General features: G+C 36.8%; 1 protein-coding gene across 3 annotated transcripts in view; it reads right to left on the bottom strand.

The window, feature by feature from the left end:
• Positions 1-830: 830 nt before the first annotated feature.
• The window catches only part of LOC128644989 (uncharacterized), a 163,199-nt gene continuing 139,530 nt past the window's right edge, over positions 831-24,499 (bottom strand). For all 3 annotated transcript variants that reach the window (XM_053697692.1, XM_053697690.1, XM_053697693.1), the window contains exon 5: positions 831-919. The gene's annotated coding sequence lies outside the window, so the exon portion shown is untranslated. The remainder of the gene's footprint in view (positions 920-24,499) is intronic.

Below are 24,499 nucleotides of genomic sequence, written 5' to 3'. Positions count from 1 at the left end.
AAAGTACAGTTACACTCATATTAACACCATCTAATACAAATTATTGGAAAAAATATGCACACAAAAGTTATCAGTTTTCAAAAACTTTATGAATAAAAAGCAGGGAAAGACTTTAACATTGATATCTCTTCATGTCGGGTTAGCGCACTTGTGAACATGAGTTAGGTTGTGAACATGAGTTGAGGTTAGCGCGTGAATAGGGTTTAGCTTTCTTTTCCCTTTTTTGCTCCCATTTACTTCTATAGGGAATACGATATTGTGTGCACGTATTCTAATTGCGCTAGATGTAAGCTGTTTGCACGCGTCGGGCTAGCACAAGTGCTTTAACATTTTACTTTCAACTTGTAATACAAGTGCATCACGATCGTGCAAAAAGTTTACTTTCTAGCGCAATTAGCCTTCTTGCTTAAGCGCTAAATAGCACTCCACTCGTAATCTGGCCCAATATTTGTATGACAACTGGAGAAGACCAATCCAGCTGCCAATAATCAACAATGCAGATTAAGTACGTAGTAGTCTGTCATCATAGGTTTGTAGACTTTAGTATGTTCCAGGGGTTGGCTGAAATTGAATTAGTTAAAGGTTATTGTACTCATAAAATTCAGCAAACTAATTGGCTGATAGATATTTTCTGCTAATGTTTATTTGTTTGATAGGTACAAGGAGCATCCTCAAGACTACCTATTGGCTAATAAGCCTTATCAGGAAGCACCAGTCAACTAATAAGCTTTAGAAATAAAGAACATAACTGATACTGTTGTCATAGTTTTCAAATTAAACAGCTTTTACTTTACATTTTCTCAGGGGGGGGGGAATTAAACATTTGAACATTTTGAAATTAATCTTTCTTTTATTTTTTATTAATTAAAACATACTTTACAGTTTATCCAAACTGTCCTGTATCTTAATGTGATATTACCTGTGGCAATGTATTTTTCACTTGTAATCTATGAAGTATAGTACATTCAACTACTCAACACATTGATTTATTTGTAAATGTCTTCAAGCAACTGCCCGCTGATCATCTTCTTTCTTCTTTTTGTACACAATCCTCATCTTTGTTTCCCAGATACAGAGAAGTTAAGCAATGGTTTTATTGGAATTAAGGTACAAATGTATTATGGGATAGGTTTTAAAAGGCCCATTTAAGATTGGTGGAAGATTTGGTTCTGATGAGTCATCACTGTTTATAGGAATAGGGGGTACATATGGTTTAAGAATAGGTTCATTTATAGGATCATAATAAATGGGAGGTTTTCAGAGGCTTCATTGGAGGTTTAGGAGGAAAATTAGGTGGTATAGGTTGGATCAAAAGGTGGCCATATGGGATCATCAGGTCGCCAAACAGGAGGTTTAGGTGGTTTAAAGTTGGGAAATCTGAGAAGGAATAAATGATACATGTTTAGTACCGAAGAAAAATAATACACATCCTTTATTAAATAGATTAAGAAATGACTGGATTATCATAAAGCTACATATTATAAGGATACAAATAGGTTTCTTGGCAGAAGTTCTCACTTAAATTCAAGGAATATTTATGATTTTATGTATCTGCTTAATAAATAATTCACAAATTAATTTATTTGGCAATAACATCCTGTATGCAAGAACACATATGAAATAGAATACATTCCTAGGACCATTGTATTGAACAAATGGAATTTAGAAGGGTACGATCAGAATTCTATTAAAGGGATGTACCAACTTATGATTCATACACCAGCATGTCATTTTAAAGAACTTTACTATTTAATCTCTATTATCAACATTTTCATTGTTCTGGTATTGCTTATTAAGTAGCCCTATCTAGATAGACCAATTATTGTAACAGTGTATAAAATTGTAACATTGTAATTAATATGGTTGCAAAACTTTTGCTGCACATAGTGTTCACATGTTAAAAAGCCTACCTAAATTTATTCTTCAAAACATAACTGTTATTCCACCAAATTAAAACTAATTACAAAAGTTTAAAATACAAGTGAAAACACACAAGTGCTGCTCCCTCACTGCTCTTACACATATGTACACAATCAAGTTCCTCATGAATATCAGAAGTAGGACAGAGGGCAATACATTGACCCCATGGTGCACGTATGGTGACAAAAAGAATCGTTTTATCATACTGCTAACACCAATTATTTAAAAAGTCTGGGTATTCCCTTACTTAGCCTCCTATAAATCATGTTAAGCCACACATGCTCATATCATTGCATACAACAAATCACCAGTTAATAAAGTGCTCAGATATATATAAAGGTAAGCCGCACAGAAATTCCTGACGTGCGGTTTCACAATGCTTTATCAAAGGCCAATCGTCCCATGTTTGCAAGGTATTTATAGAAACAAATGCCCAATCAAAATGTCATATTAAGCCAAAGCCTTCAAAATTATCCTACTCAAAATGAATGAAACACCCATTTCCAAAGTATCAATCTACATGTCTATTACGTACATCACAAATCTCCGGATGTCACCAAAGAGCCATTCCAGCAAGGTTCCTCTGCAAATTGTGCTTTTTCTAACACCCCTGACTTTTCATACTGTGTACTTAAAGGGACATTGTACACTAGATTTTTCTTTGCATACATGTTTTGTATATGATCCATTTATATAGCCATCTTGTAGTGTTTTATAAAAATGTACAGTTTTGCTTATTTTTTTAATAAACCTTTTGCTGATTTTCAGACTCCGCAACCAAGCCCCACAGTGTCAGATGTATACATGTGTTTACTGAATCCTGCTGACTCCTTTTTATATTTTCCTTTCCTATGGATAAGGAGTTTCACGATAACAATATCCAATTACTAGTGGGATATTCAAAATCCTGGCCAGCAGGAGGAGGCAAAGAGAACCCCAGGAGAGCTGTTAAATGTAATTTCCCATAATTCCCAGTCATTCTCTTTGCCTCTGTCAATGGAGGATGTGCGATGTTGGTGTTGAAGATATTTTATCCTTTTATGGTACTTTTCCCTGCATGCAAGGATTGGCTATGCATGTGTCCATGTTAATCTATTTAGTAAGAGTAATGGAGGCTCTTAGCAGTTAGAAAGTGGCGAGATTGTCTTTGCTTTATTTCTAACATTATTGCTAACCCCATTTATCAGAAAAGCCAGGGTTGGTTACCTGTTCTTTCTTGACTGCATGTCCCTGTCTGAGATCCGGCTGAATCATTCAGACCTCGAGTTGGTGAGACAAATTAAGACTTCTAACCATGAGTCCCTGTATACTGCCCCCATGGCTTGTTATCTAATGAGGCATGATAGGGGTGAGGGACTTTTTATTTTATTGCTGGGTACACTACCAGTGTGGGTGGGCAATGAAGGAGGGTAATATATTGGATTCTTATCCTAGCAAACAGCTGTAAATATAATGAGCTGCAATTTTTTTTTTATTTTTTTATTTTTTATTGAGGGAATTTACACTTACAGATACACAGAAACCGTTTGCCCCAACAGGGACGTGATACATAGTATGTAACAAGACAAGTATTATGGATACATACAAAGGTAAAAGAACATATGTAGAGACAAACCTCTTATCAAAATTCACAAAGTGTTCTCAAGTGAAGTATACATCAAATAAACAAAAGTTCGGGAGCAAACTCAAAATCGCATACTCTTTTCCCCTCAAAGATAGCTGAAGCCACTTTTGGGACTCTATGAATTAAGCGTGCTACTCAGAGGGTTTTTAGAAAAAAAAAAGGGGGTAAGGGGGTAGAGGGCGTGGGAGGAGTGGAGAAAGGAGGGGGAGAGGGAGGGGGCGGAACCAAGACAAGTGATGGGGTCCCATTCTTTAAAGAGACCATGCTGCCCAAGAAATATCAGCAAGTAAACACTCTCTTCCCCAACAACACATGTTATCAGGAGTGGGCTGCAATGATGTGAGGGGAATAGACTTGTTCACAATATATAAGTAGAAATAAGATTAGGGAAGATCAAGGGGCAGACAATGGTGATTTTACAAGTACAAGAGACATAACAGTTACCATGTTTAGATCCAAAGATAGCCAAATAAACAGGAGGATTTCAGAGCATACAGGCAATAATGTAACCATAGGATACTAGGAACTCAAGAATCCAGAGGGCCCATTATAATGCAGGCAGGAAGCATACATGAAGTGTTTAGACTCCTTGTAGTAACATGCAGCATGGCATGTAAACGGCAAGCGCCTGAGAAGCAGGCTGTCAATGTAACACTTAACATGTAGTAAATAAATGCTCAGACATCACTCCACAGTATCCATGCCACACCTGCCAATAAGATTGCATTTAACTTTAGTATATATACTCAGAGGCAGCCTATAAATGAGAAGTGGATAAATACCTACGGTGAAGGATATACTAAAGGGAAGGAACACTTAGTGGTGTGAAAGAAGATATTGCAGGGGATATATAAATGCACTAAAATACTTAGATATCTTAACATTCATAACAATTACCAATAAGTCCTCGTTATAACTACACACAATAAAACAGGGTTTTGGTGCACGGTATTTAGTCTATATGGGTGCTAATGCAACTTCGCACATAATTGGCATTTTTCATCCCTTAGTCTGGCATGCTAAGGACAATTAATGGCAAGTTCTCTTTTATTCTGCACCCAAAGGAACATCCAGAGGATTCAGGCCCAGTGGTCTGCACAGTCTCAGAAAATTATCCATCATAAATGCAGATTTTGGGTACAGCGGTAGCTAAATCTGAGTCCAGGAGCTGAATTACAAGTAAGAGCGTAACCAACAAACAAGATAGTATTATGAGCGCTTAGTTATCACTACTGTAATAAAAATTGTCACCCAACTCCGGTTTTTGTGATAGCCCCAGCTAGCCAGGAATCCTCTCGCTTCCGTGCCACCATGAGAAAGATCATGTCCTTAGATAGGACCCCTGAACCGCTCCTCTGAAGGCCCCGAATCTTACAGATTTCCATTGCAGTACAGCGGGATGAGGCTGGCAGTGCTTTGCTCACATCGTCAGGGCCACACTCATGGAGGCCGGTCACTCTCCCTCTCGCCCTTGGCTCTGTGACAGTGATCCTCTGACACTCCCAGTCGCCATTTTCAGTAGGACCCACCATATTGTTGCCATCAGGGAGAAGTCCTCCAGGCTCCCAAGCGCATTTCACAGGGTTCAGCATATTGCGATCTGGCAGCACGGGACCTCCCAGACAGAACCACATGGTAGTTGCTCCACTGTAAGGAGATCCGGCAACATGTAAGAGTCCCCAGCACCTAGCTGCGTATTTCCAGGTTTATCACTGATATCAACCTCTCCCTCCTCAGCACGCCAAGATAGGTTCCCCTGTTATGCGTGCCATTTCGATCTTTGATAGTAGGTCATCAAACCTGTTGAGGATCTGTTGCTCATATTCAGCAAACAGAGTCTGTATTATGGCGCAGATGCCTTCCCCCATAGTCGATGTGTGGCTGTTGTTTCTTCAGGAATATTGGTGCAGCAATAAAATCACCTTATTTGCTATACCCAGTTAGTTTATATAAGCCTCCTGGGGTTCCTGATGATAACCTGGTATCTAATTATTGATCCACCGGAGGAAAGCTAGATAAAATCAAAATAAAATCAATAAAATCAGGAGCCTCATATATGCACGTCTGTTTGCCTTGGCTGCTGGCTCCGCCTCCCATGAGCTGCAATTTTAAGTGATATGTTTTTACTACTTTACATCATCGCGGTTCATAATAGCAACAGAGCTTAATTTTGAATAGGGTGTTTCAAAACTATTACTCTCCTATTAGTCTCTATTTATTTAATGTGCATATTCACATTTCTTATGTGTCTTCTCATTATTATGGAGACTGAGTGTGTTTTTGCTCTAGACTTTTCTGCATTTATACAGTAAAAGTCTTGTTTTTAAGAGAGTTTGGCTTCATCTTGTGGCAGTTTGAGGGAGAGGGCAATTTCTTGCACTGCAATTTTAGTCTTTCTGCATGAAGTACCATTTACTACATTTTTAGTATTTCTCCTAAGTTAGGTTTACTCTAAGACTCTATTAGGTTCTTCATACTGTTATTTTTTATGTAATAAAGGATGGTGTCCTATTGTTCTAGGTTCCTAGAATCCTTCCTGTACTGATATGATTTCTCAGTAAGGGGGTGCTGAGAACAGAGTATTTAGGCGATTGTTACAGTGCCATAAAACACGGTTGAGATCTGTGCACAGGGCAGCCACTATAAATTTTTGGGCCCCTGACTTAACCATTGATCAGCCCCCCCCCCTTTGGACATGTTCAATTTTTGACCAAGTGACTAAAACCGTATATGCACTTTTCTTAAGTGTCGTCAAACTTGGAAATGTTGTATAGGTAGTAACACACAAACACAGAAACACACAGACCACATCATACACTGAAACACACACTCACACATAAGGATTTCACATATAGACACTCTAGCAGACACGCAAAGAAACACACAAACACACTCAGACACAGACACCCAAACAGACACTCAGCACCTCGTTTAAATTGACTTGACAAGTAATGAGGTAGACTACAGTTTTGTCAAAAAAGGAGATTTACAAAACAAAATATGGAGTTCTGATTATCTTTTTGTCAAGGAAGATGCCAACCTAAATGATGACAACAGCATGCAGTGGCTAAAAGGAAGGGTCCTGAACTGCCTAAACAATAATTGAAAGGTTAAATGGTGGATTGGTAACTTCCAGAAAGGTCTCACTAGTCTCAGTCTGTAGAAAGATGTGAATAATCAGTAGTAAGGTCAAAATGTCCTAAAAAAGAGCAGACAATGGACACACCACACACAAACTCAAACCACAAACTTGCACATACACCAAAGGAAACACCGACAGAGACAGCCTCAAAAAACACACAAAGACACACACACACACAGACACATACAGACACCCACAGAAACACAAAAAGACATACACACACAGAGAAACAACCACATAAAACACACAAAGACATACATACGCATCCTCACTGAGAACTCCACAGAAAACACACAAAGACATACACACACTCTCACAGAGACACCCACATAAAACACACAGACATACGCACACGCCCTCACAGAGACATTCACAGAAAACAGACATACATACACACAAACACACACCCTCAGAGACATCCACAGAAAACACACAAAGACATACACACCCACCCTCACAGAGGCATCCATAGAAAATACACAAGGACATACATACCCTTTTAACATATTTGGGTGTTATCTATCAAAAATAGAAACAACATGTTTAAAATGTAAAATCTAGTATAGATCTACACACAAGTATGGGTAAATATGGTATGATTAGCTACATCCAATAGGAATTAATTTTTGGATATTATCTTAGGTATTCACTAGTGAGGTCCAAAATACAAGTATATACATATTATACTTTATCATTATTACCAAGTCTACCCCTCCAACATTAATTATCATTACTTAGGAAGATCAGAGGTTGTCTGTCTCTATGTAATTTATAGGTAGCGTATTTTAACAATTGTTATTTTTGCAATATTTTTCTTTACAGCTATGAATGTGTTAATTTGAGGTAAAACCCTTCTGATTAGTGTTGTTTTAATTTTTAACACATGTGTTCTGGTGTTCACAACTTTGTAGAGTATGTGATTGGTGTAAATTTGTATTTATTCAGACCGTGTGTGAGTAGCAAATATCCTATGACTAAGTGCCTTGCGGCACGAAACGCTTAAGGACACGCCCTTTTTACTACCTCCATACCTGTGTGTGTTGTTGTTGTAATGTGCTATGGACTTTTGGATTAAACGTCCATTTTTTGCAATATAACTTTGTGCTGCTTTTTCTTGTTCTCTTCATACATACACACACCCTCACAGAGACACCCATAGAAAAAGCACAAAGACATACAGACACCACTCACAGGACATCCAAGAAATGCACAAAGACATACACACTCACCCTCACAGAGAGACCCCACAGAAAAAAAATACATACACACTCATAGACACACAAACAAAAGCACAAAGACATATACACAGACACCCACAGAAACACTCCAGGAGGTAACATTTCTGCACATTGCATCCCCTATACCAACAGTGTGTGACATGCATGATAAAAAAAATTGCAGAAATTAAGAGATCACTTTTTAAGAATCATATTTGTAAATGTGCAAACAAAAATAATTCTGTGAATTCAAAATGTACATTAATGATCTGGGTAGATGGCTAGATGAAGAAAAGTACTTTTGAAAGGTTGACATATGTTTTTTTCCCCATTTCCCCAACCAAGAGCACCACTTCAAATATGGTGTACAAAAGTTCCCATCTGTCAGGTGTACTTATGGATTTGAAAATGCTGTACTCTATATGATCTTGGTTGACCCATTAGCTATGGTACTCTCATACCATTAGATCTGGTTAAAATGCAGGACTTAGGTTTGTCTGTATGTATTCAAAATTAAGTCAGCTGTAGTGTAAACTGAACAGTGTTAACCTGTCTGATTTCAAAGACTGAGCAATCTTAGTCTGAGAGTTATAACATTTATGCAGATATAAAAATCTTAGCTAAAATGCCTCCTTGCATCTGGAAAGTCCTTGCATAAAGGGGGCAGTAAACTGGAATGTAATTAAAATATATATTAATTAAAAAAAAACTCATATCGGCCAAAAGGGCACCTACCATTTGTGTATTGAGGAGGAAACATTTCTACATGGCTTTAAATATAGAATTTCTACCAGCATTGTAAAATAATCTAAATACACTGCTGCATATTGCTAAAGAAATGTGTTTTTATGGATCCCTGGCCCCACCATACCAACTACTACCACACTGAAGTTACAATCCGAAATTGCACAAAGAAATAAAACACATTTACTAAGTAAGTCCTACCCTACTCTGCAAATGAAAGTGATTTTTCGTCTGACTCAGGCACACACTGTACAAACTTAAGTGCCAAGTCTATCTCACACTATGCATAGTGGTTTAGTGCACACTCAGAAATCCTCTCAAATTCTAATGATTTACTCCTTGTAATTAACATGTTCCCACGCTCAATAGCACTCTGCTGTAGTACCCTCTGGTGGCTGAAAAAAATTTAAAAAACAAAATATTATTTATTTTTTTTAAAATAAGTTTTTCTTGCCTCATGGGCACCCTGGCCCATTGGGCTCCTTACAGGAGTCGCCCCCTGTCACCCAATGATGGCGGCCCTCTCTGTGCATATTCTAAAAGGGCTAATTAAGTAAAAATAGTTTGCATTAAAAAAATTGTTTAAAATAGCTGGCAAGTATTTTTAAATAGTTTTCAAATATAAGGAAAATTAGTTACAAAGCTGTGCTGTCTGAAACAGCAAACTCCACCTCCTAATCAGTGTTTTGACAGAAGCGTTGTATTTCAACTGAGTTCACAGCCTTCTAGGCATGCTCAGCAGATAATCCCTATTCACTGCATTTTACCAAAACAAAGGTGGCTATAGCTACAGCCATAGAAGGATATGTGTGGGGGGGAGTTAGAGCTGTACAATTAAGAAACTAAAAAGAAAGGGTTAATGATGAGGCACTGCAGTATAAATCTGTAGATAAAGAATTAAAGTACATATTATATTATTTTGTCTCTATCCCAACTTGTTTATGTCCCTTTAAGTAAGTCTGTGACATGTTTTCATGTCTCTTACCCTCTTCGCTAGTGTTTTGAGGACACTTTTATATTTATTTCTACATTGTTTCTAGAAATTGTATTTTACTCATATTGAGTTGATATTTTAGTGCTTGTAGACACTAATATATTTTTTTCCAGGATTGATCTGGGAATACTAGATTATATTCCACTCATATTGAGATGATTTTCGGTCTGTGACCTGGCCGTTGCCATATCCAGAGTCTTCCTTCCTGCTATGGTTTCCGACGTTGGCTTAGTGGCCAACTTTGGATTATATCTGATATAGGAGAGGCCTTTCTTAATCTGCGTTATGGACCTGTCTTTTTTGGGAGTAAGTGTTCTAGTTCCTGTAGAGGAACAGGATCAAGGTTTTTAATCTAATTTTGATGGTTTGCTTAGCTGCTCTTGCATTTTGAAGCTAGCTGCAGCTCCTTCCACCTTGAATGTGTGCTTGCAAGCTGTTTAAGGAGGGGTATTTTCGTCCATCCCTAGACCTCATGTTCCTCAACAAATTCCTCTTGGTTCCGTCCTTCAAAATGGAGGACTATTCAAACTAATTCTTCCCTTGATACAGGAGGGTCAGTTTGTGTCGAACATAGACCTGAAAGACCTGTATCTTCATTTTTCCTTTCACAGGGATCATCTACAATTTCTGAGGTTTGCCTTTCTGGTTAAGAATTTCCAGTTTATTGCCTTTCCTTTTGGTCTTGCTACGGCTCCCTGAGTTTTCACAGTCTACCGCCACACTGCCCTGAAATGCACCCGATCACGATCTTGGACGTTAAGCAGGGCCAGGCCTGGCCAGTACCTGGATAGGAAAGATTCTGGGTGCTCTTTTGGCAATGTTCAGATATCAGGGAATAGCGGTGGCGCCTTACTTGGACAACATCTTGGTTGAAGCGTCATTGTTTCATCTAGCAAGATCTCATACAGAGATGTTATTGTCTTTTCACGTTCCCACAGAAGGAAAGTGAACCTGGAAAAGAGTTCCCTTGTTCCAGCTATAAGGGTGTGTTTCTTAGGACAATCATAGATTCCGTGTCCATAAAGATTTTCCTGATGGATGTCAGATAATCCAAACTTCTTGCCTCATGCTTTTCTGTCCAGTATGCTATTCGTCCATCAGTGGCTTAAAGCTGGAGGTTTTTAGTCTGATGGTTGCTTCATGGACACCTTTCCTTTTGCTCGGTTCCTTCTGAGACCTCTGCTTTCTCTCGTGGTGGCTTTCACAGGAGGTTCTGTCTCGGGGAAACCAGCCTGTTCGGCAAGGGAGAAGTTTGGGTCTCTCTTAAAGCTCAGGGCCCTGTGGACTCGGGAGGAGTCTTCTCTCCCCATAAACATTTTTTCGTCAGTGCCTTGACAGCTTGGCCTCAATTATCTTTAGGCTGGTTTATCAGATTCCATTCGGGCAAGATAACCTCAGTGGCTTACATCAACTCCAGGGAGGACCTTGGAGTTCCTTGGCCATGTTGGAGGTGACTCTCCATTCTGCAGTTGGTGGAAGCTTGCGATTGTCTCCTATCTGCCATCCAAATTCAGGAGTGATTAACTAGGAGGTGGATTTTTGAGCAGACAGACTTTTTATCCCGGGGAGTGGGCTCTCCTTCCGGAAGTTTTTTTCAAAAATAAACTCATGTGAGGGTTTCAGAGTTGGATTCTATGGCGTCTCGTCATAACGCCAAGCTTCCCAAAGTATGGTTCAAGGTCAAGAGATCCTCAGGCCGCCCTGATAGATGCCCTGGTGGTCCCCTTGGGATTTCGGGCTAAACTTTCTTTTTTCCTCCTTTTGCTCTCCTTCTATGAGTCATTGCTCATATCTAACAGGAGAGAGCTTCTGTGAATAGCTCCTGCCTAGCTTCACAGGATCTGGTTTGTGGCTCTGGTGAAGATGTCATCTCTTCCACCTGGAGTTTTTCCTCTGAGGAAGGACCTTTTAATTCAGGGTACATTTCTCCATCCAAATCTAGATGCTCTGAAGCTGACTGCTTGAAGATTGAACGCTAGCCTTGTCTAGATGCAGTATTTTGGAAGCAGTCATTAAGACTATGATTGAGGCTCATAATCCAGTTACTCGTAGGATTTACCATAAGATATGGCGTAAATTTCTTCTTTTTTTTGTTTTGAAGCTAAAGTTTATTCTTGGAGTCGGGTGAGGATTCCCTGAATTTTATCTTTTGTTCAGGATGGCCTGGAAAAGGTTTGTCAGTCAGTTCTCTGAAAGGTCAGATTTCTGCTCTGTCTATCCTTTTGCACAAACGTCTGGCAGAATTACCAGATGTTCAAGTTTTTGTTCAGGCCCTGGTCAGAATCAGAACTGTGTTTAAACCTGTTGCTCCTCCTTGGAGCCTTAACCTAGTGCTTATAGTTTTGCAGCATGCTCTGAGCCAATGCATGTTGTTTATTTCTAGTTGTTATCTTGGAAGATTTTGTTTCTCCTTGCTATTTCTTTTGCTCGCAGAGTTCTAAACTTTCAGCTCTGCAGTGTAATTCCCCGCACCTTATTTTTCAGGGGGATAAGGCGGTCCTTCGTACTAAATTGGGGTCTCTCCTTAAGGTCGTGTCGGATCGAAAAATTAATCAGGAAATTGTTGTTCCTTCTTTTTGTCCTAATCCTTCTTCTCATAAGTATGTCTTTTTCATATCTTGGCTAAGATTTTACCTTCATGCTACTAAAGATTTTTGGCTCTTCTGCCCTGTGTATTGTTTTCTCTGGAAAGTGTAAGGGTTAGAAGGCCACTTCTACTTCTCTTTTCCTCTGGTTAAGAAGTATGATTTGTTTTGCTTATGAGACTGCTGGACAGCAGCCTCCAGAGAGAATTATGGCTCATTCCACTAGGGCTGTCTCCTCTTCTTGGGTTTTCAAAAATTTAGTTTCTGTGGAGCAGATTTGCAAGGCGGCAACATGGTCCTCTTTGCATACTTTTTCCAAATACTATAAATTTGATTCTTTTGCCTCGGCTGAGGCCTTTTTTTTGGGAGAAGGGTTCTTCAAGCAGAGGTGCCTTATGTTTAGGTCCTCCTGCTTGTTCTCCCTTCCTGTTCATTTTCGTGTACTCTAGCTTGGGTATTGGTTTCCCAATAGTAATTGGAATGACGTTGTGGACTCTCCATGTCATAGGGGAAAAAAAATGTATGCTTACCTAATAAATTTCTTCTTTCCGGACATGGAGAGTCCACGACCCCGCCCTTCTCTTTTTAATTATAATTCAGCAGTTTTTATTTTTAGTAAACCTCAGACTTGTGTTTATTCTTTTTCCATTTTCCTTGGCTGAATGACTGGGGATTATGGGTAAGGGAAGTTACACTTAACACTTTGCTGGGCTGCTCTTTGCCTCCTCCTGCCTGACCAGTAGTTGAATATCCCACTAGTAATTGGAATGACGTAGTGGACTCTCCATGTCCGGAAAGAAAGAAATATATCAAGTAAGCATACTTTTGTTATCATCTTTTCATATGAAGGTAAGAGAGGAGTGTCTGCTCTTCTTTTTTTCCCAGCCCACTTCACTGGGTGTCCCAGCCTAACTTCATCAACAGTGAGATCTTATAAGTAAGTTTTAAAAGGTTTTATACTGGATTTTTAGATCAGCATCTGTGCATATTCTTCTTTTAAGTAGTGTCTATTGCATGCAGTTATATGAAACTTGGTGTACACTGTCTTTTTAAAGGGATAGAAAACTGTAAACATTTCTATCATGTGCCTCAAAACTTCACTGTTCACTTGCTGACAACAGATTGCCCACTGCTTATTAGTATACAGTGATATGCTTCATAATCATAAAAATGAAAAAAAAAAAAAACCAGCATTACAGGAACATCCATTTAACAAAACAATGAACCAAAAAAAACAACAACATATTTATGATGACATAATAAAGAACAATAACTTTTTTTTTAAAGTCCTTTTAAATATGTTTAAAGTTAAAGGGACAGTCAACACCAGAATTGTTGTTGTTTAAAAATATAGATAATCCCTTAATTACCCATTCCCCAGTTTTGCATAACCAACACAGTTATAATAATACACTTTTTACCTCTGTGATTATCTTATATCTAAGCCTCTGCAAACTGCCCCCTTATTTCAGTTCTTTGAACAGACTTGCATTTTAGCCAATCAGTGCTGACTCCTAGGTAACTTCACATGTATGAGCTCAATGTTATCTATATGACCACACATGAACTAACACCCTCTAGTGGTGAAAAACTGTCAAAATGCATTCACATAAGAGGCGGCCTTCAAGGTCTAAGAAATTTCATATGAGCCTACCTAGGTTTAGCTTTCAACTAAGAATAGCAAGAGAACAAAATAAAAATTGGTGATAAAAGTAAATGGAAAGTTGTTTAAAATGACATACCCTATTTGAATTATGAAAGTTTATTTTGGACTTGACTGTCCCTTTAACTTCCTGATGTGACTTTTGTAGGAAAGAATGAACCATCAATTGTGCCTACTATGTATCTCAAAGGCTTACATGACATGGTGGATACACTTGTGAGTTATTTATCATTACATGTTCCGTAAAGATTTCACATTAGCCAGATCATACGGGAAGTGAAATAATCCACCCAGCAGATACAATGGGAAACAATGATCAATACCGTCTTATTAACCATAGTCCTTAACGCTTATCAGTTCTACCAGTAGATTTGATATATAAAACCAGACGGTCCCTCTAGTCTGCCTATTACACTCTCTCTCCCTATTCTATAGACAACTTTTACACAAATTCTTAAATTCCTTACTAAAACTGCTTTGAAAAGTTGTTTCAAATGTTTGCTTTGTTGTAAATTAGTGAATCCTAACCCTGACTTTACACAGCCACAACTTTATGATATTTAAAAAACAAAATCAAACAAAACTTTTTCTGTCTGAATTTTATTTAAAGGGACATAAAACCCAACTTTTTTCTTCATGGTTCAGATAGAGCATACAGTTTCCAACTTCTATTATCAAATTTGTTTTTGTTCTCATGGTATTCTGTGTTGAAAATGATACCTAGTAGGTAGCGTATTAGTATCTAAAGCACTGTATGGCAGCAGTTTGTGCAAAACACATTACGTCTTGTAAATGTATTGTTAAAATCAAAATATGCGTAGTCTAACTATGTCCAGCTCCACAGAGGCATTTGCTTAGTGGAAGTTTAGTCACAGGTTAGGGGACAAGAAGGGTGTAACAGGTTGAAATAAATGTCTTCTTTATACATTAACCTACTGGTTCCTTATTCTTTAATAAAATACATTAAAGGGACAGTAAAGTCAAAATTGAACTTTCATGATTCAAACAGAGCATGCAATTTTAAACCACTTTGCAATTAACGTCTTTTTCAAATTTCCTTGTTTGTCTTTGTATTCTTTGTTGAAGACTATACCTAGGTAGTCTGATAGGAGCTTAGAAGCGTGCAAGTGTAATATAGCAGTCTATGGCAGCAGTGTTTGTAAACTATAGATAATAGTGCTATAAACAATGTTGCAAACACTGCTGCCCCACGGCTTAAAACATGTGCACGCTTCTGAACTCACCTATTATTACTCTTTAACAAAGGATAACAAGAGAACTAAGCAAAATTGATAATAGAAGCAAATTGGGATGCTGTTTTAAATGTAGTATTCTATCTAAATCCATTTAAATTTAATTTTGACTTCACTGTCCATTTAAGTTTGATCAGCATTCATCTGTATGTAAGCTCAAATGAGTGAATGTTGTATATGTGCACTTACCTGAAAATACATTCATACATTTCATTCCACAACCATCATAACAGCATTTTATCATTCCCATAACATTCTCTATCATCTTGGCATCGACCTAAAGGTTGGTCCCAGCAGTCCAACCCCCTGAAACGGAGGTATAGGAGGACACTCACCTATGAAAAGAGATAATGAGGTCACAACAAGAAAATAAAGTGTGTATCGAAGATGCCATTTAATATAAACTTATCAAACATCTAATAACAGGAGCCAGATACAGCTTTACTGTAAACACCTATCTATGTTATAATCTCCTAGTTAGTTGTTTTACATAAACCCTCCTACCTTAACCCTGGTTGTTTAATTGCTTAAGTAATCAGGATTATAGAATAAATTCTATAAACATAACTAGGCTCAGACGTACAGTCAGACATATGATCTTGAGAGACCCTGTTACTGCAGCTAGATAAATTGTAGACACTGCTAGAACCAGAATTAAAGGGACATGAAACCCCAAAAATGTATTTTTACGATTCAGATAGGACCTTGCAATTTTAAATAACTTTCTAATTTACTTCTATCATCTAATTTGTTTTGTTCTTTTGGTATTGTTAGTTGAAAAGTATACCTAGGTAGGTTTAGGAGCTGCTGATTCGTAGCTGCACTTATATGCCTCATGCTGTTGCCTCTCTCATGTACATTGCTGTTTCTCCAACAAAAGATACAGAGAGAATTAAAAAAATAATAGATAATAGAGGTGCATTGGAAAGTTGTTTAAAATTGTAAGCTCTGTCTGAATCATTGCATGAAAATGTGGGGTTTCATGTTCCTTTAAAGTACGAAATAACTTTTTTATTTTTTGGTTTGGTTTTGAGGGAGATAGTTGGGTATTATGGATAGGAAGTATTTAGGTGTTATAAATGGTTAGTCTCTTAAATGTTAGGAGGTTTTTATATTGAGGTAATCATTGATTGATGGAGCAGGGCTTTTAGAAGTAGTGAATAAGAGATGTTAGAGGTGGGAAGAGATTGCAGTTCGAGTTTGCATATGGAGTTCAGATGCTTAATGGTTCCTTGTGTTACTGTTAGGGGTAAATAGGTTTAGGGATTAATTGAGCAAGGAGATGGAGGTTAGGGCGTTGCTAAGGAAGCAAGTGGCCTGGGGGGGGATCAGATTTTCCCATATCTATAAATAACACTAGAACCAGTATCACCTATGTACTGAAGACTATTGCATCTGGGTCCAAAGCTCCTTACTGGCTATGTACTCTTGAATTATTTTAAAGTGTTTTTCCCGACCGCCTCCATTGGAAGTATATTCTATAAAACAAACATGTAAAGAAGTTCTTCTACAAATTAGTCCTGAAACTACTGCTCAAAAACATGAAACACTATTATATAGTGACATCCAAATAGCAAATTGTCACTAATTAAAATGATATGGATGGAACACAAAGATGAACAACTGCAAACACTTCTAGAAATTGTATCAAGAACTAGGATAATTTAGGGCTAGAACCTTTGACTTCTAAGGTAAGTGCTACTTATTCAAATCCTTTCAAGGGAGTATTTTTTTTTTTAGTCTAAGGTGACCCAAATCTGCAAAGTTGGTATACAGTTCATTGAAGTAGCTGAAAATGTTTGTATTTGTGTGTGGCTTTTCCACAAAAAGGTCTCAGTATCCTTAAAGAGTCCTAAACAGCTTGTAATTACAAGACATTTCTGTTACCTTGCTATAGTATAACATATAACCCAAATAACACAAAATAAACACCTTGTTTGCTGCGAATTGTTTTTTCAGTAGTCAAACTCCACTTGCCTTATTTAATTGAGTAGATAAGACTAGACATGATCATAAGGTTATCAAAATGTGCATTACCTTGCACTTAGTTGTCTGATAAACTCCACTAAGGTCAATTAGGGGCAGGTATAGAGCAAGCTTAGCCTTGGGGAAAAACAGTATACAGTTTCAATTCTGAGAAAATCCCTTTATTACCCATTCCTCAGTCTTGCATAACCAACACTGTTATATTAAAGGGACATGAAACCCACATTTTTTCTTTCATGATTTAGAAAGAACATGCAATTTTAAACAACTTTCCAATTTAATTCTTTTATCTAATTTGCTTTATTCTCTTGATATCCTTTGCTTTAAAGCATAGCTAAATATGCTCAGTATCGGTTGATTGGTTGCTGCACATAGATGCCTCGTGTGATTGGCTCACCCATGTTCATTGCTATTTCTTAATCAAAGGATATCTAAAGAATGAAGCAAATTGTACCTTAATTGTGTTTTTTCATACTGCATAAACTGCTGAACCCACTTGCGGAATTCCTAAGGATTCCCTTTCCTGGCTGATACACCATACTCCAAGGAGAGGAGAACGGACACTTGTTCCATTTGAAATCAGATTCAAGATATTACCGGAAGCTCTTTCACTGATAGATGCAGCAACTTACCTCATATGATTGATGTACTTCCTACCGGCCACCATTGTGTGACACCATTACTACAATTGTTCTTATCACCTTATCACTGTGTGCTTCAAAAGCCTAATAAGAGACTGCTACTTGTATTTGTACTAAAACAACTGATTTTGTATTAATTATATTAATTTTGTACTAAAGTTATTAGACCCCTGCACAGCACTGTCTCACCCTCTCTCTCTCATACTTTGTGTTCCCCCTCTTCTTACCTCCAAGTGAGGTTTGTTTAGGGGTCACTCCCATTGAGATTACAGCAGCCGTGTAGGGTCTTTTTTCTTTGGCATTTCATGAAGCGAGTCCTGCAACGCAAACTTTTGTGCAGCTTGCCTTCTCTTTTGTGGTAGTTTGGCATTCTATTGTCTCATATATATAAATATATGTGTGGGTAATTTCTTACTTTATACATACACAGCAGCATCTTATTTACTCAAGCATTTTCTTTTCATGCAAACTAATTAACACATTATCACATTATACCATTTAATATTGTGTGTTAGTTCTTACCATATGGGTTTCTGATAATAGCTCCTGAGGCCGAGGGTAGGACAGAGATTAGAGTATAGATCAGGGCACCGATGCAAAGACGAGTGCTCTTCATGCTGCCGGCGAGCAGTCTGCTTGTGCAGCTCCTCTCCCTTACAGCTATAGACAAAATATGGGTGGTGTCAATGTAAATTTATAACAACGCTATCTACTCACACCCTTAATCTGTTGTGCAATAAGGTAGAACACAGGGAAACCAGATGAGCTTTACAGTAAGGAAATGTCAGGATTATTAACCAAAGCAAACCACAATGTAAAGCAAGGGCTGGGCCAGGAACAAAAAGCAGCTCTGGAAAAACTTAAAAACTGGCCCTATATTCAATTGAGCCATAAAATGCACAAGGGGATTAGTGGTTTACTATCTCTTACATTTCATGTATTCTAAATGTATGTAAATGTATGAGGAATATGCTGGTTAACATAATGGATAGATCATTAACAGTGCAAACACTGTGAAAACTAAAAAGAGATTTTTGGAACCTTGTCACTTTTTAAGACAGACTGGTAATTTAAAGGACTAATAGTGTACAATTGCATAATCATCAAACACATACTAAAAGACAATGCAATAGCCCTTATTTAAAATATCAGCTGAGCTTCTGAGATATTTTTTTTACAGCAAATCTCCCAATATTTTAAATCTTGTGTGCGATTTTTATGAACTTTTCTAAAATGTTCATATAATCTAGTATCTTGGTCCCCTTTTTCTACGATGTTCAAATGTTTATTACTTTGCGCACAAGCCTTGCAGCTATAACATGGACAAAATCCACACAATCTAGTCCCATATTGATCTACATCTGTAAGTGATTTTTCTTTCTTTTTAAATTCATGGGGGCTTAGAAGGTTCTTTCTATTTTTGGCTTTCTGTAAATTACTGTTGGTTTTTCAGTTATGTTATTGCCCTTGATTGGGTTTGATTGATTAGATGCCAGTGTTTATGTATACTTTCTCTAATTCTTTATGGTGACAGTTATAATTTATTATATTATTAAACACAATACTAATGTTTTAATTAGGGGCCCTGATATTTAAAACCTCTCTGCTCAGGTGAGATATTCTAAAATGATTCTCCAGCACTGGGAGAGCCCTAGTGAAATTTTTCAAAAGGCAGATTTTTGCTTTCCTTCTCCAAGAGGGTGTCCCTTGCATTTCTGTATGTAAAGGAGAGACACGTCCAGTGCAATATAACATTACACAACACAACAGTTTTGCTGCATTTACACTTTGTGCTTTCTATTTTATATCAAGTTACACTTCAGATTACATTTTTTTACATTTAAACTTTGCACTTTCTATTTTGTATTTATTTTGTGTACAGCAGTGTATATATGATTGTGATTTTACAAATTCTGTATTTAGAGCAGACTCACAGAGGCAGAAATCCCTACATTTTCTAAGAAAAGGAGAGGAACCTGGAAATCCCTGATAGATGAGAAATACCTCTCATAGAAAGTATTGAAGCTCTCTGGGATTCAAAATTTGACATGGGAGAGAGAAGGTAACTGGAGAAACCAATGGGGCTGAAATAAAGGCTCCATTTGCAGCAATTCCAAATTAACTGAAATGCCTTTCGCTACAATTTAAAGTAAAGTCAAGATTAAACTTAAATGGATTTGATAGATCTGAAGCTGTAAACAACTTTTCAATTTAGTTCTATTACCAATTTTGTTTTAGTTCTCTTGGTATCCTTTTTTAAAGAATAATCATAGGTGAGCTCAGGAGCCTGCATGTGTCTTTATCTATCTGGCAGTAGTGTTTGCAACATTGTTTATAGTAATTATATACATAAAGTTGTTGCAAACACTGCTGCCATAGACCGATAAAGACACATGCACGCCCTTGAGCTCCTATCAGCCTCCCTGATTTACTCTTCAAACAGAGGCTTTTAAGAGAACAAAGCAAATTTGATAATAGAAATTATTGGAAAGTTGTTAGAAACTTCAAAAGCTATCCAATCAATTTAAAGGGACAGTCTACACTAAATATGTTATTGTTTAAAAAGATAGAGCTTTAGACATACCCTGTGAACTCCTCTGTTCAGGCCCAGGGAATTGCCCTCTCCCTCCCCACTTTCTGAAAGTGTCAGTTTTAGTTTGCAATGCAGCAAGTTCAAGGTGCAATGTCATTTGTATATATAAACAGAAATATACAAAGTATGATCCTAATTTGTTAAAGCTAACGCATAAGTGTAGGAAAAAACTCTCATATCACGCAGTGCTATATTGCACGTGGCTTGTCTATCCTTCATATATAGAAATGAAAGAGATCTTGCAGTGCTGGAGAGTTCTGCCCTTTTTTTCTTTTGTATATTCAGTGAGTTCAGCCCCTTTGAAGTCTGAACTACAATTTCTCTCCAAGCTGTAGAACCTTTGAATATCAGGGCCACTAAGAGTTCAGAACTCAATATGTGGTGGAATAACCCTGATTTTTCACAGCTTTAATGCATTTTGCATGCTCTCCACTTCACATTGTTGTTGGGTGACTTTATGCCACTCCTGGGTTTAAAATTTCTAGTACTGTTAAATGATCTATCCCCTTGAGAAAAATGAATGCGTGTGCATTTTACCGCTTGATTGAATATAGGGCTGGACTTCACCTTTTTCCAGTCTGGCCCTGTGTAAAAGATTGTATTTTGCTTTTTACTTTGTGCTTAGCTGTGATAATAATTTTGACATTTCCTTAGTCTTATTCTCCTTAAAGGGATAGGAAACACTTTGAGATAATATCAAACTTTAATGTTATGTATAGTAAAATAACTTTGCAATTTACTTTAATTAATTTATTAGCCATTTTTCATTATATAAAATATATGCAGATGATCATATTATTATTTTTTTACAGTTTCAAAGGTTATAATAGGATTTGATCATATTTCCATACATTTAAAAAAGAAATCATGGTTATTAAAATGTGAAATGAGCATGTGCAAAGGAAAACGCTGCTCAAAATAGGCCAACATTTGGTATAAATTTCTATATTTTAAAATATATATATTTTTTTTAATGTTGGAATAATGTTTTCTGATTTATTTGGGAATACTGCTGTCAAATTGACCCCATGCAAGGTACAATGAGTGTGTTTGTGTCACTAATGCTTTTGAAAATGTTGCCACCTCCTAAAAATTTCCAGGACTTATTAAAAGACACAGGGTCTTTGGAAAGATGGGTGTCCCACTATTCATTTATGGGATTTCATATACTCATAGTTGCAAGTTTTTGTCATAGTAATACGACACCTGGGAGTAACCTCTGATTTTGGTGTCAGTATTTATAGATCCATAGATACAAAACCCACATTATTAGTGCAATTCTATATATGGTTTGTTTATTTATTTGTGTATTTATTTATTTATTTACTATGCTAAATAATGACTCCCATGCAACAATTTACAATGTACCCCAATAGAAACTGATGCAGAATAATTTTCTAAAAATTATTGGTATGTTGTAAAAAATAAAATATAATAAACACAGCTCCAGCACAGAGGTTTTGATTTTTCAAAAATGTTACCTGCTTTTACGACAATTCTCCTATGTATTAAAGGTGGCCCTTGGTTTACGCCGTTTCAGAATAACAACCTTTTTTTCAGTCATTTGACTGATATTGAAAAGCATTGAAAAGCAGTGCACTAATTAAAATAGCCAGTAGGTGGAGCTGTCCGCTTGTGTTGCAGTAAAGTTATGCAACTTAGCAGACTGAAATTAATCTGTGTACACAGAGCAGACCAGACCTATCGAGCAACAAGATCTAGCAGCCAATTCCCTATTATCTTCCTGTCCAGCTGCTTGAGGTGAGGGTGCCTAACTGCCTATTAATCACTCCAGATTGAAATACATAGAATAGGTGCAGACCCAATATTATCTAACTAGCTAACAATGCAGAGAACTGTTTGCAGAAAAATGCAAGTAAAAAAATGTTTTGTTCATTAAACTTAGTTTGATGATACAGTCTGTTGTGTGATTATTTAATTAGGTTTATAATGCTGTTTAGCATTTAAAGTCTTCATGTCAAAGCTTTAAAAATAATGTATTAGGTGTGACTTATGAAAATTTTGAGAGGGGCCTGGAATCTAACTCCTTCACTTCCCATTGACTTACAGTATAAACTGAGTTTCAATTTACAACGGTTTCGATTTACAACCGTTTCTTCTGGAACCTAACTCCGGCGTAAACTGAGGGCTACCTGTGTATCTGCAAATTTTTCACAGAAAAAAAGATTTATTAACCCTGACACAAAATTGTGACCTGACTGAGATCTAAATAAGCAAACTTCAGCCCATTAGAAATTGTTATTTCTGATGTTTTGAGCTTTTCATCTAATAGTTAAATGATAAATGAAGACATATTGTGACATCTGTTCCTAGAAGTGTCACAATCTTGGTGTTGTTTACTGTCCACACCCTTTGAGCATGCCTGAACATCATCCTTACTGCTATGCCTCAAACCCTCTATTTCACATAAAAGGCTGGATACAGATATGAAGTTTCAACAAGGTTTATAATGATAAAAAAGCATACATACCTTAAAGGGACATGAAACCAAAATGTTATTTTTATGAATCAGATAGTGCATTCAGTTTAAAAAAATGTCCAATCTACTTCTACTATCAAATTTATTTGTGCCGTTTGTATCTTTTCTTAAAGAGCATACCTGAGGAGCGTGCATGTCTGGAGCACTATATGACAGTATATATATATATATATATATATATATATATATATACTCTTAAAAGTAATAATTTTAGAGTACAAATATAATATTTAGTCTTAAAGGTTATTTAATATGAGGAATTTTAGATTTATATTTATGCAATATTTTCTGATTTCATCCCAGAGTGACAATATAGCATACGTCCATAAAATATATCTGTTTATTTACACAGCTTTTTATGGCTCATTGAGGAATTAACAATTAAATTCTAACTAATCCAGATATATATATGTTATGTTTTCTTGACCATGCAAGGCATAAATTATATGAAATCTGGCTTATTATTTAGCTAAAAGGGGCTTACAATGTACAAATTGTAGCTATGGGATTAAATATTTCTATATTATATTAATAGATAGAATTGACTAAGTTCTAGTTTAAAATATTGCATAAATACATATATAGATGAGAAAATGACAAATAACCCAATATAATAAGACTCTTAAAATTACTGTTGGTTTCAAAATACACAATTATTTATTAGATCAGCTATAAAACATAAAATGTCACAATATTCAATGCGTAGGCCTAAATACAATAACAATTAACATTTACTTATCAGACAAATATACATTTGCACAAACATACATGACATAGGTACCTTGGGATTATCTTGTGGACAGTCTATTTCAGCTGGCTCACTTCTATGTCCTCTCTCCTTCCCTTCTGACTCCTGACTAACCCTACTGACTAAATCTTGTTCTATATATTCAAAAATTGCCCCATCTGTTAGTATTGCTTTGATGCAATTGGTTAATTTGTTTCCCGCTTCACCATATTTGGAAAACTGAATGCCATTGGTCCTAGCTGTTTACATGTAAATAGGGGCTATTGTAGGGGTGCTATCTATAAATCATATGGCTTGGACAGCTGTTCTGATTGCAAGGTCACATGTTCTTTTATCCATGATAACCTGTTATCTACCATCCACACCCCAACAGGGACATGAAAGACTCCTATTTACATGTAAACATTTGGTGACTATATTGAATGGAAGAAAGCCTGAGAAAATAGCTCCTTTGTTTTACTATCTCCTGATTCTCTTTGAGATAGACAGGGCATGGTAAACAAAAGACTTGTATGGCTTTTGTTCTTGAGACAGGGCAGTACATATACAGCTTATATATTTCTAATATGACATAAATGTTATACAAATACATAAATATGTTCATACATACAATATATACATTGAAATGGAACTATAACATAAGCAATTTGCCAAACTGTAACAGTCCCCCGCTTTGTGGCTTGAAAGCTTTAGCCAATGGCCACACTTTATGTATCTTGCTTATGTATTTCCTCCCATGATCAGACCCTTACTAGACAACCTATGCATTATTACAAAGTATTATGTACAGTATCATGCTATAACCCATGGTAATGTGTTCCGTGAGATGAAGTTTAATTTAGCAAAGATTAACACGACTAGCCAATAGCATTAATTATGCTATTTGACA

Source organism: Bombina bombina, chromosome 1 (genome assembly GCF_027579735.1).
Source record: "Bombina bombina isolate aBomBom1 chromosome 1, aBomBom1.pri, whole genome shotgun sequence".
NCBI classification, from domain to species: domain Eukaryota; kingdom Metazoa; phylum Chordata; class Amphibia; order Anura; family Bombinatoridae; genus Bombina; species Bombina bombina.
The sequence above is the reverse complement of the archived record's forward strand: the minus strand, read 5'-3'. Positions and strand labels throughout refer to the sequence as shown.